The sequence below is a fragment of the Zeugodacus cucurbitae genome, chromosome 2, assembly GCF_028554725.1.
Source record: "Zeugodacus cucurbitae isolate PBARC_wt_2022May chromosome 2, idZeuCucr1.2, whole genome shotgun sequence".
Taxonomy (NCBI): Eukaryota; Metazoa; Arthropoda; class Insecta; order Diptera; family Tephritidae; genus Zeugodacus; species Zeugodacus cucurbitae.
This window is the reverse complement of record NC_071667.1, coordinates 10132064-10146730: the sequence shown is the minus strand read 5'-3', so window position 1 is coordinate 10146730 and position 14667 is coordinate 10132064. Positions and strand designations below refer to the sequence as shown.

Here is a 14667-nt window from a genome sequence, read left to right as displayed (position 1 = left end):
GTCCTATGTATCCCGGTTCATTAGTTACAGGATGTTGCTTATAGGCACAAATTAAGTTATTATAAATAAACTGAACACTTTTCACATGAATTATTTATTTTTAATAATTCTCTTATCTTTATTTAGTAATATAGTTCAATTTGTTTTAAAATAAAACAATTACTTTTATGTTTTTGAAAACTTTTTGTATAACCACTTATGTATAGCATTTTTCGCGAAACGATTTTTGCCAATTTTTCTCTGCGGAGAAGTCTTACTGAATGAATACGTGCACAGCTGATATCAGAAAAAGTAACTTTAGGCTTGAACAACACATAACTCTACATAATTGAAAAAAAAACGCTGGTCCGAAATATTTAAATAACAAGTAAGGAAGGGCTAAGTTCGGGTGTAACCGAACATTTTATATTCTCGCAATTTATTTATTTAACTTTATATATATAGATATAATACACAATTGGACCCACATATGCGTCATATATATTATATAAAGTCCATTGAAAGTTGGAAACCCTAATAATATAGTTAGAAGCACCGAGGTCCTCGTGTTCGATATATGGGGCCTTAAAAACCTATGGTCCGATTTCGGCGATTTTTAGAATGGGGCTGCCACACTATTAACATAGTATTTGTGCAAAGTTCTGCAACGATATCTTCACTAGTGATTACTTTATATATTGTAAAGTAAACGATTTAGATTGTCTTCAAAGTTCTGGTATATAGGAAGTAGGCGTGGTTGTGAAGCGATTTGACGTATTTTTACAACATTTCATTGGGATGTAAGGAAACTATCACAAACCAAGTTTCATTGAAATCGGTCGAGCAGTTCCTGAGATATGGTTTTGACCCATAAGTGGGCGACGCCACGCCCATTTTCCATTTTGTAAAAAAATCTGAGTGCAGCTTCCATCTGCCACTTCTTATGTGAAATTTAGTGTTTCTGACGTTTTTCTTTAGTGAGTTAACCCACTTTTAGTAATTTTCAACCTAACCTTTGTATGGAAGGTGAGCGTGGTTATTATCTGATTTCTTTCATTTTTGTACTGTATTAAGAAGTGGCTAAAAAAAATGACTGCAGAAAGTTTGGTTTCTCATTCATTTCACTCATTCATACCAAATTTTATTTCCATAGCTTTATTTATGGTTTAGTTATGGCACTTTATGTGTTTTCGGTTTTCGCCATTTTGTGGGCGTGGCAGTGGTCCGATTTTGCTCATTTTCGAAAGCAACCTTCCTATGGTGCAAAGAAATAAGTGTGCCAAGTTTCATTAAGATATCTTAATTTTTACTCAAGTTACAGTTTACACACACAGACACAGACGGACAGACAGACATCCAGATTTGAACTCCACTCTTCACTCTGATCACGTTGATATATATAACCCTATATCTAACTCGTTTAGTTTTGGTAGTTACAAAACTATAATACTCTCTTTAGCAACTTTTGTTGCGAGAGTATAACGAGAGTTAGAAGCCGGTAAGAACAATGTTGCCTATAGGCAGTTGATTGGTGCATATGTATGTGTAATTATTGCCGAGTTGGCCCAACTACTAATTTGCATGCGTGGTCGATTTCACAAATATCAAGCTTAAGCAGCATATGAATTGTATTAGTTTGTGTATAGGCACGAACACCGACACTTATCTGCAAATCTGGATATAATATGCATGAATATAAAGTATTGTGCAAAATAAATGCAACAGAGAACAGTTATACAAAAAGTTAGAAAGTTATTTAGAGGGGTGCAACCCCTGTGATGTACAACACTGTACATTAATACCAGCATTCCTCTTGTAACTACATACAAGTCATTACGTACAAGTGAATACATACATTAGCATATTGCGTTGCATACTTGCAGGCGTTTATACGAAATTTTATGCAATTCTGAGCGCTCACTTTTTTCAACGTTACGCATGGGAACTAGATTTTCTGCTTACTTATTATTTCTTTTTTCGCCATTTATAGCACTTTTTATATTACCAAGGACACTTTTTTAAATGGAAGCAAGGGCGGAATAGAAAGTGTATATGTTTGTGCAAGCTGCTCTCTTCGGTACCATAGAATTGCTACAACATCCTAATATTTTATAATACACTTGAATGCGACAATGAGTTTATTTATATTGTTTTGCTCCATAAATAAATAAATAAAAAAATGCTAAACCAAATATAAATAACCAGCAACACGCACGCCATAAATTACGCAACCGTTAATGAAATATTAAGCTGTTGCATAACAGCTGTGTGACATGCAAAACTCGTAATGAAAAATTTCGAAAATAACCATTGCCAAAGCAAAATTATGAAAAATCACAAAAAGGACGAAATAAAGAACAAGCGAATGTGCAACGCAGCATTTTTTTTTCTGTTTCGTGAATTAATTTTGCCTCACAAATTATATGAAAAATTGGAGCAGACAACTCAATGTCACAAATTGCATATAACGGTGCCCCCAAATACATATTTACAAATATACACACTCTTGCAGGGTTTTTTTCTCAAACTGAAAGCTCTGAGTTGAGCTACAAAGTCATCAAAATTGTTTTTCTTTTTAATATTTTCAATGCTTGATAATAAATTATTAAAAAGAAGTAATTATAATAAAAAAGTACTTTTTAAAATTAGTGTTCAAATTACTAATATGAAGAACACATTGGTCCGCTGTGTCGTATAAGTAACCAATTGCAGCAGTATTTCGACGCGCATTGCATGTGCATGTATATGTATTGTATTGTCTATATGCGCTTGAATAATCAGCTTGTGTGGCTTTTGTTGTCCGACATCTGCGGTTTCACACCTCACTAACTGTTTGCTTTAGAGATTATGATGTGGTAATCGTATTGTATGCGATTTAGCGCAGTTAACCGTTGACGCTTTGCAGTTGTGAAATGCTGGCATTTTAAAGCAAACACCACGTAAGTTCACACAGCTATATTTTATTACACTATACAACAATGTGCGTTACACTGCTTTAATGGAGTACAGTGCAAAAATCAAACCATACGTACCATATTCAAATTGAATAATAATTTTTTAAACCACCAATACGTAGAAGTTGTAGTTATGTGATTATTTGATTTCCTAACACAGCTCAAATCATCTAAAGCCATTTCATTGTATTTTTTTATAATTTTTTTTCATTGGAAATTCAACAAGATATAAATAAAAGAACAAAACCAATCACTTGAGAGATTTTGGCATAGAATGATTTGCATTCGACATATTTTTCATAATTTTCACCACTTTTAAGCTGATAGCGAAAAATTATTTATTATTATTAAAAAAAAAATATATATATATATATATATAAGGCAGAAACGAACAAAGAGCTTCTGATTAAAGGAAATGCAGGAATATTTCACAAATATATTTTTTTATTTTCAACTAAACCAAACAGTTATTCAGAAATATAAATTTAAAGAGAATTAATTATTTGGTAACGTAATTAATACTCATATTATTACCGTTATTATCGCACATACACAAAATGCTAAATATAGAACAATATTCATTACATTTTTAAGATTTCTTTCCATTTCACCCAACAAATTCGAAAAAAATTACAAATGGACAATTATGATTTTCAATGAAAATAACGGTATTTATTATTCATTTGTAATGATTTGCCAAAATTAGCAAACCATATATTGATATTTCATGGAAATTGAATGCAAATCAGTGAATTCGTGTGGAAATGAATTTAACTGCATACAAAAAACGATTTGCTCACACCCACTGGCCCTTGGATCGCGACAATGCAAGCCATAAATATTCGCCCGCCAGATAGCGAAGGCAGAAAATGGTTTCATATTTGTAATGGCCAATTAAATTCTTTATCACATTAAAGTGTGGGCACTGACTCAACGCTGACCGCTTTGCTGAAAGTATTTCCAAATGGTTGATTGCACAATACAACAACAACAATGTACGAAAGGATTGTGTTTGGTTGTTCGTAATACAACCAAGTTTTGACATTTTACTACCGGCATAAAATATAAAATGAGAGAACTTACCAGCTGTAGGACAACAGGGACGAAAGTGTTTCATTGTTTTCCTGAAGTTTTTCAACAATTTCATGCTTGCTTCTTGTATATGATTTTATACAAATTCCTATTAAAATCATGGTTCGTGTGATCTTTGCAGTAGATATAAATATGAAAAGGCATTGCTGATGTATAAAGTTTATCCAAACACATACATTGAAAATATTGAAAACATATTGAAAATATTTTCAATTCACAAAATTATGTAGATTCAAAGAAAATTTTGGTCAGGTTATGTTATGCGCTGCAAACGTTTCTGAAACTATTTTGAAAGAAAACCCATCTTATATAATATATAGTATGTCAACTCATTGTTCGCACTCAGAAGAACATAATGGGAAACCTCACCGGCGTCCCAGATAAAAATTAATACAAAAATGGGTATTTATGATTCACTAGATGTCACCACATTCGTATTAGTATAATAGTGGTAGGTTATCTATAGTGAGACCGTGTCTAACATACAAGATACATACTCCGCCTTATTCACAGTAAGGCATTTTTAACTCAGACTACTTTTCATCGTATAAAATCGGGTCTGAATTTTACTGTCGTTAAAAATATGTTTTTATTGAATAAAACACTTAGTTGGTGTGTGAAAGCATTGTGATAATATTATATATATTGGTTTTAATTTGCATAAAAATGTTTGAAGGACCATTTTCGTATTGCTGATTGAGTAATTGAGTCAACAAACTATAATTTTGTAGAAGAGACTCGAAAGAAAATATCGCGAAAAAAGTTAATTTGTATGCAGCTGAAGTAAACATCGTTCGGAGTAAGTTTTTTTCATATTTTATTGCTGTGTTTAGCTTTTGTTTGTTTATATGCTACCTTTCAATTATTAGCAATTCTCCAGGCGGTTAGTTTTTTGAAAACACACGACCATGTACCGTATACAATGTCCCACTATACTGCCTGTCAATGGAGCACAAGAAATTGCGGTCGCATCCTTAGCTATTGCCAAAATCAACACGAAAACGCTGCCAAGCGATCCAGTTCCAAATTTAATTTTTTATCACATTTCCAAAATGTATTTTTTCATATGTATTTATATATAAAACTATACCTGTATGCGTAGGTTTGTAAAGTGCTAGGTAAATAATGGCTAGCCGACGCCAAAATTATATAAAATTTTTATTTAAGGCTAGAGAAGCAGCTCATAGGAGGAACAGTTTAGTTGAAACATTATATATAGTACACATTGCAATATAGTTGCATATTGGAGGTATATATGGTATGTTCCTGTTTTTGTGTCAAATGTGCGGGTGTAATGCAGTTTTTGTTGGCATGTCTACTCAGAGTTTTGCAGTTTGCCTGAGTTGCCACATTAATATGTCTAATACAAAAAACGAAGAAATATAAAATAAATGCGCAAGAAAATTCTTTAGTGTTATAGCTGGTATATGAGTAAATTAGGGTAGATCTCAAATGTGAGAAGGAAAAAATTAAAACAGATTGCTTAAAACTCAATCTGGACTACTACTACTTTAAATCTACTTTAAATCTATATATCACATATAATTTTTGGTGTCAAAGATTCGATTTCACTAGAGAGATTGGCTATGGAAAATACTAGAAAAAAACTAGTGATAGTGAGATATTATAGATATAAATAAAAAAAAGTTATATACATAGATACATATATATTTAATTTAATTTTTCTTTTAATCTTCATTGATAAAAGTCACCTGCGAATAGGCATATTTCATCAAGATATCTTAATTATTTTCAATTTTTGTAAGAGCCACCCTAAAACATATACATTAGAGCTGGCACAGCTTATATGAGATTTTTTTTTGGAATTTTGAGTACGGGGATTGGTCAAATATGCGATTCGATGTAATAATTCATGTGGTAAATTTTTAACTCAATCAGAGTGTGCCAACCTGTGCCATAATGAGGTCAAAGTTCAAAATATGGAAAAACACTTGCTTTTTTTACTGTTATCTGTTTATTTATTATATATAGAATGTAATTACCTCATTTTTCCTCAATATTTTGCACAGTAATTTTTTCTATATGTCCAATAATGATAAGAAAATTTATAAATATTAGAAAAGAGTAAATTAGTAAAAATTCCATTGAACTAAGGCGGGCCACTGACTACACAAATTATCTGCACAAGACTGTTGTTGGAATTGAGTGGAATTGTGTTCACTGAGTTCACAACAACAAATTACTCGAATTATATATTTGAACGTTTTTCGCGGGAATGGAACACTTTCAATTTAAAAGATCTTTCAATTGGAATCATGGATGAAGAAGTGCGACGTGCTATAAATGCAGAGGAAGGTGAAGCCAATAAAGAATTTTGCGTCAAAAATATAGCAAAAGACCACATTCGCCATGATTACAAAGAGCTATTGCAACTCATGTTTATTTTCTTAGGTGGCAGCATCCCGAACTTTTCCTTTCGTGCACCTGGCGCGAGGTCACATGCCAGGTTTAAGTGAAAAGCGATATCTTCTTCTTCTTGACTGGCGTAGACACCGCTTACGAGGTTATAGCCGAGTCCAAAACAGCGCGCCACGTATCCCTTCTTCTGGCAGTTTGGCGCCAATTGGTTATACCAAGCGAAGCCAGTTCCCTCTCCACCTGGTCCTTCCATCGGAGTGGAGGTCTCCCTCTTCCTCGGCTTCCACCAGCGGGTACTGCATCGAATACTTTCAGAGCTGGAGCACTTTCATCCATTCGAACAACATGACCTAGCCAGCGTAGCCGCTGTTTTTTTATTCGCTGGACTACGTCTATGTCGTCGAATAACACATACAGCTCATCGTTCCATCGTCTGCGACCATAAATCTTCCGCAAAACCTTTCTCTCGAAAACTCCTAGTGCCGTCTCATCGGATGTTGACATCGTCCACGCTTCTGCACCGTAAAGTAGGACGGGAATGATGAGAGACTTGTAGAGTTTGGTTTTTGTTCGTCGAGAGAGGACTTTACTTTTCAATTGCCCACTTAGTCCATAGTAGCACCTGTTGGCAAAAGTGATTCTGCGTTGGATTTCCCGGCTGACATTGTTATTGCTGTTAATGCTGGTTCCCAGGTAGATGAAATTATCTACAACTTCAAAGTTTTGACTATGTGCCTTAAAATTGTTTGCTTTGCAAAAACAATTTAAAATGTCTTCCAGCCATTTGAATGGATTCCGCAATGTGTGTATTTTCCTGGTGCGTCTTTATACAGCCTTGGCCAAAAGTATTAGGCACCCCATTAATATTGGTATTGGTTTCGAACTACTAATGCAGTCGTAGCACCAAATTTGGATTTGCAGCTGGTAAAAAACATTGCCGGTTATTACGACCCAAAAATATCTCTGGCCTTATTAGATAAAATGAAAAACCACTTATGGTATCTGTCCGAGGAAGCCGTTGGTCTCGCCTTTTTCGATTCTAATGTGGACTTATGTAAATGTGAAAAGAAAGATGGTTGAAGCACTAGCATTAGAAAAGGAGTTTGAAAGCAATGACGACAATAGCGTTTATCTGCATAAAAATGTAAATGCCAGCATTGAAGAAATGAAAGCATTCATAAGTAAAGATTTAAGTTGTTTTGTAACGCAAAGAACTAGAAATATCTTTTCACGTTTGGAAATAGACGTAAAATTTTTCAACTTAGATCCCTCAAATTGGTGCGAAAATGCAGAATATTTAAAAGGTGTTCAAATCCTCAAAAACGTCACTGCTGTTAATGATTCTGCTGAGAGGAAAGTAAAACTAATAACAGATTTTAACCGGTCTTTAACTCATAGCGAAGAAGATAAACAATACTTGCTTCATATTGTCGAGAACTACAGGCAAAAGTTCCCTTCATATACTAAAACTTCGCTTTTGTAATATTCTTGAGACATATGTTAATAATAGAAATGCAAATTGTGGAAAAATTGCTTCATTTTATTTTTTCTTTAATAAATAAACAGAAAACAGTAAAAAAACCAATTGTTTTTCTATATTTTGAACTTTGACCTCATTATGGCACAGGTTGGCACACTCTGATTGAGTTAAAAATTTACCACATGAATTATTACATCGAATCGCATATTTGACCAATCCCCGCACTCAAAATTCCAAAAAAAAAAAAAAAATAACGCCAGGTCTAATATACATGCATATAGTTGAATGTGCACTTAAGGTGACTTAGTAATATTGCGAAAATGGAACTTAATTCGCCAGTGGCTTAAATCAAAAATTTAGCGACGGTTTTGAAAAATTCATTAAAATTCATTAAATTTATATTACTTGTAAAAAATAACAGTATGTGGTTTTTCATAAAATTCATAAATTTCATAAATTTTGTGTTTCAACACTCAATCCGAATTCCCCGTGTAGTGATTTCTAAATAAATCCAAATAAATTCTTCGATATGAGTTTTTCAATACTGAATGTACAATTTGATAGTATATATTAAATATAAATACAATGTTGATTATATAAATAATACATTTCCGATTCATTGTTGCATTTAGAAATTTATAATCGGTTCTCCGAAACATTTAATCATTTGCTAAATGGTTAATAGGAACGATAGAAAAATTCGTTTGCAATTTTCAACTTTTGTTTATTGTGAACAATAACAAGTAACAATCTGTCATTACAAATAATTATATTTTTAATTGTTTGAACTCCTTTTTTTGCCTTTTTATACTATTTCATGCTTTATGCGAACACATGTTTTCACATGTTCGTATGTAATTCTGAATGGAAAACGTTTCAGTAAAATTAACATTGTGAGTTCAATGCCATTACCATTCTTGCTACTCATACACTCTTTGGCAATTAGCACACAAATTAACATGTTTGCAGATTGACAGCATTTGATGCTAAATACACACATACATTTCCATTTGGTTCTATGTTTGTATGTCTGAATGAATACGTATTTTTCACAAATAGCTCATAGTTATTGAACATTTGCACTCGCATTTCTATGTTTGTTTTATTTTGGCCCAATGCTTTGGTTAGGCCAAGCAAGGCGAGTTGTCGGATTTTCCAGTTCATTTCGGGTGTTTTAAGAATTTTCGTCACGCGTTGGTTTCCTGCCGTTTGCTGCATTAACATTTTGTCAATACAGGCACTTACAAACACTCACACCATTACTCTAAGTAGACTTATGTGATAATTTTCACCTATATTTATTGCTCTAGCTGGCGCTAGATAAGATCTCTTTGGCCGAGTGTGAGGGGTAATGCAAGGAAATGTTTGTGTTCTATTGTTAGACACCGTGATTTGAGAGCAGAGAAACGTGCTAGTGTTGGCAGGATTAGCCAGGTTTTCGGCACACTTTCAATTTTTTCGTGTCGTTCTCGCTCTCTCTTTCTCGTTTAGCTGTTGCACACCTGGAACTCATGTGTGTTGCTGTTATTGCTGCTTTTGCTCATTATTATTGTACAATTCAGTATTCGTGTTTATTTATTTACATGATCATTAAATAACATTCCTGTGCTGTGCGATTTGCTTTGCAGCTCACGCATGTAGTGGCAATTGTTTGATGGCACAACGACAAAACAAAATTGTCCAGCAATTAAGTTGTGTGTTTGGAGAACGTAATGACTGAACAAGTGTGTGGAGGCGTGTGTCATGTGCGTATGGGAAGGACAACAAGAAATTCTTTAGTTTTGCCACATAAATATCAGCAGGAAATGTTCAGCAATAAAAATCTGTTTCAAATTTATTATTTGTATGTTGTAAGTAAGCGTGCTAACAAAATTTCCCCCACATAACTAATAGACGACTTTTTAAACTTCCGTTAAACTTTATACCGTATATATCGGTTAATATGTGAGTACCCGAATGCCCTTCCTTCCATGCATGCTTCTTATATATTTGTGTTATCTATATACTTTTATTTTATTTTTGGTTGTTAATTAGTTAGCAAGAATAAAAACTAAAAATCTACCCGACCCGAAACAAACAATTCTATATATTTTTTAACACTCAATACATATAGACAAATGTATGTAGCTGAGTTGTTGTTGTGTTTATGCTGAAAAATTAATTAGAAACCAAATCTGAATATGCAGTTGATAGACATAAATAAAATAATTGTCTGCTCGTGATGAGCAAAGCATCAACAATAACAACAACTACGCCGGCCATAAAATATACAAAATTAAATGAATTAAAAATAGACAATACAAATAGTATGCCCCCTCTCTCTTGTTCGCGATCTCTTTCGACATGCTATTTAAATTGAAAAACACCGACTCACTTTACACAGACCACACCAAATGCGGTGCAAACGCTGTGCGGCGTGGTGACATAATTCGAGCAACGAGACAAACTGCCGCGTTTTCATGGCGACGACAACAGTTTGAGCGGATAACATTTGAGGCCGTTCACGTTGCAGGGAGAAGATACAATGAATTAGCGCGCGCGTCAATTGTCACCGAACAACTCAATTAAAATTTGCAAAGCAGATTATATAGTCATATAAGGATGGATAAGGAGGCGAAGCGAATGGGTCTGGAGGTGAATGAGGACAAGACGAAATATCTCCTGTCATCAAGCATACAGTCGGCGCATTCGCGTCTTGGCTCCCACGTCACTGTTGACAGTCATAACTTCGAAGTTGTAGATAATTTCGTCTAACTGGGAACCAGTATCAACAACACCAATAATGTCAGCCTCGAAATCCAGCGCAGAATCACTCTTGCCAACAGGTGCTACTTTGGACTGAGTAGGCAATTGAACAGTAAAGACCTATCTAGACGAACCAAAATCAAACTCTACAAGTCGATTATCATTCCCGCCCTGCTTTATGGTGCAGAAGCTTGGACGATGTCAACATCAGATGAGACGATTGCGATTGCCGACTGCGAAGGAAAGAGAGGAGTGGCGCGCCCCCTATTCGATTCGGCTATAACCGGCTAAACGGTTGAACGCCAATCACATACATACATAGTACATAAAGTATACATGTAGGTAGAAATTATGGTCATATTAAGGAGGCTGATGATGGCACACTTTGCTCGAGTGGCACTGTAATTCTTATTGGATTATGTTATTTAATTGAATTTCATGTGTCATAAATCAAATTGTAAATTAGGCAGAAGAGACGACAGAAGAGTCTACATACAAATGCATTCACGCGCATGTTAGCATGCGTGGCTACGAGAACGTTAGCAGAAATCATTCAAAACTAAAATGTACATAGTTATTCATTCATATATATCCCGTATCCAAAATAGACATCAGTTTGTATTGGTATTCAAATCAGCACGCGGCGGGCGCTACGTGGTGCACATTTTCTTTTGATGACTTTGCACATTCCTTCTGCTCAAACGCTTCATTGCACTTTGTTCAGATTCTTGGTAATTCAGTTTATGATCTACGAGACAATCAAATTTACAAATTTAGCAAAACCATTAGCAATGGCCCGTACTAAAGCTAAACGCAGTGAACGCTCGAAGACTAAAAACTGAATGCGGTAACATTTTTTCTATCTAGGGACCTTGAAAAGCCAACGAAAAAACTTAAAGCAAAAATTTCACTGATCTTTGAGGGGACAATTCTGTTTTTTGTTGTGCGCTGAATGAAAACTGCGAAACGCCAAACAGTCTCAGCGATTTTGCTAAAATTGTCTGTCGGCGGTGCAAAAGTCAAGAAAATAAAATTCAATTATAAAATTATCTACTACAAAAATACTTAAATTGCACATTTGAACACAAAGAAGTGCAAGATTTTGTGCGCAAGGGAAGTCACAAATAGGTTCTCGGTTGATTCCGAAAACTTGATAAATGAGTAATTAGACAACACAAACGCTACTCTCAATGTAATACAACGATATGAGTATAAATTACATACATATTACATGAAAGAGAAGACAATTGGGAAGATTATAATTAGAACTCCTTAACACTATAAAAAGGATCTCGAACATGTCTAGATAAGTCCATGAGGTATGCCATTTAATATAATACTTCTAATAGGAAACGTTCCAAATTCTAAGCTATCTTTGAAAGATTAACGAATTTTCACGAGAATATGTTTTTCTATAATATATCAAAATGTATACTCAGAGAAAAATAATAATAATCACTTTACGTTTACTATGGATTTAGAGAATTGCGTGGTGAGGTATTTTCATCGAATGAAGGAACGAATGAACAAATACTTTAGTTTGAACAATGCCGTTGTACCGTTCTAGTGGCTGACTGATTCAAAGCCAACGCTTTAGCTATAGCTATTTTCACAAATCCCTTTAGGTAAAACTGTAAATGCGAATGCCAATGACGATGATTAGGTCGAGACGAACGGTACAGTAAATTCTAATAAAAGGAGGTTAAATGGGAATAATGGAAAACTGAATTGTGCTTATAGTGGTAATAACAGTGTGGCGGATTTGGATTTTTTCCATTTGTTGTAGTGTGAATGGAAACAATGCGGCATGCAGGTTGGATTTTCGTTGTTTGTTGGGATAAAGGGATTAAGTTCTCAGAACGCTTTTCAAAATACGATGCTAACGAAGCATTCACGCCTTCACGTCGTCACTTGTATTGCGAAAATTCCAGTCTTTCAAATACGATTCAAGCTTATTTCAGCACCAGAGCCACTTACAAGGCCGTCGTTGTAATCGATGTTGGCGGTGTTAAATTCTGTATGCGAAATGCTCAGCATGATAAACATTCGCCGACTTCTGAACTATTACTCTACGCGCCTAACTGTGCGTCGATATATGCTTGACTTTTCGTGAATGACTGTGATAGTGTAGGTTTGTATGTTTATTGACGTTTTGTTATTTCCGACAGCTTGGCACAGTTCAAGCATTGCTAATTTGCACCATCGAACGTGTTGCATCTTTTTTGCCCGCGCACTTTTATAGTTAGCGATAATTTCTCGGTTCACCTCAACGATGCCTCACAACAAAAATGCGGGGGAGAAAAACTAATGGTATAAAACCATTTAATCGAGACTGATAACGGTATTTTACGGTATAACAACAAATTTTACAAATGGAACCAAAAATTTATGGTGAAAAGTAGTAACGCAACACTTGATTTAACAATCACGAGGTAAATACAGGGATATTCATATAATAAAGATTATAAATAATGTTCAGTGAATGATTATATTGAATTGGTGTTATTCTAATTTCAAATGCCTACAAAACTTCCCACCTTTTGTTCAAAAGCAAAGTCATGGTTTACCATAGACAAAAGACACTTGTCTATGTACTTCCTTCCTCTACTGTTACCATTATTTACCACTACATATGCAACATGCTTTCACACATACTTTGTACTAAGCAGCTGATTTCTTATTACAATGCAGTGTATATAGCAATCACACTTTGTACATGTTGGGCTGGTTATATTATAGTTTTTACCTGATCATTAGTGTAGAAATTTGTGTTTTCATTTTGTATTTACATTGCTCGTCATTGCACAATACACTTTTAAGCTTTTTATCAGCTACTTTCCGATTTCCATTTCGTCAGAAAATGTTTACTCAGGTTTAGCGATTAATTGCACCATTTTTAAAACAATTGCTCTTCTTTATTTTTAGTAACTTACAATCATTCAAATTATCAATATTTTTCACTTCAGCAGCAAGCGTTTTCCATTGTATGTATATATATTTTTATGATTTTCACACCTCGCATAATTTATACGCTAAAGAGAATATTTGATATTTTATTCTACACCATATTTTCAGCAACTACCAAATGCGAATAGCTTAATATGTATTTACATTTTCCGGTAAACGTTAACCTTCGTCTTTGCTTTGTGTATATTCGTACGAAGCAACGAGTACGAACTCACCAGCCGTGTTGGTGAAATTGTGCAATGCAGCGTTGCCACACTTTGCATTGGTTGTGTTTATTCGCATTTGGTTTACATAGATACAATTATATTCATACATATGTACATGTAAGACAATTTATCACCACTATGTGGTATAAGTACTTCAAAACTAAACACTTACAAGGGATAGTTTAATTAATTGCACTGCTATGATTCCAAGAAATAGAAGCGAAGATGTTGCCGACATATTGTTCTTGCACTGAAACGACTTAACTAGCATAGACTTGTCAACATGTCAATATAAGTATATGAAACCAAAAATCATTTCAACATTTATTGTTATTTTCTATGACATAGATAACGGTTTCTGGCATTATCTCTCTAACGACTGGTTCCATATTGTCCATAGCGGGCTGAAACTTATTCGAAAACAAACCACGAAAAAAAATTTAGTCTAGTCTGACTTCAACAAGATTACCGATTATAGGTTACTGAATAGATTACCTAAACTGGTATACAAAATATTTATAGTGAATTGTTTCAACAGATCAACCGAAGATTATCCAACTTTAACTAAATTGCGCTTTAAAGCAATATTTTCGAAAAACAAAAATAATTTCATCCCCATAGCGTCAGAAAAGCTTATATAATAAACATTTTTAGATCCGTGGAGCTGATAAGAAATACATATGATATAAGAAACCACATTATAGAACGTCCTATATAGGAAGCCACTGATAATTGAATGGTTCATCTGATTGTCAATGTTTACATCAAATCAAAATATACTAGAAAAAGATGTGTGAAAACTAGTAAACATTTCTATATTTGAATTAGGTTTAAATGAAGATTAGTTTGTAGACATTATTCTACT

The 14667-nt window shown here is 34.1% G+C and overlaps 1 long non-coding RNA gene across 2 annotated transcripts in view; it reads right to left on the bottom strand.

Annotated features, from left to right (window-relative positions):
• The window catches only part of LOC128921545 (uncharacterized), a 58795-nt gene extending 44995 nt beyond the window's left edge, over positions 1 to 13800 (bottom strand). For both annotated transcript variants that reach the window (XR_008470984.1, XR_008470983.1), the window contains exon 1: positions 13376 to 13800. This is a non-coding gene — a long non-coding RNA (uncharacterized LOC128921545). The remainder of the gene's footprint in view (positions 1 to 13375) is intronic.
• Between the last annotated feature and the right edge of the window lie 867 nt (positions 13801 to 14667).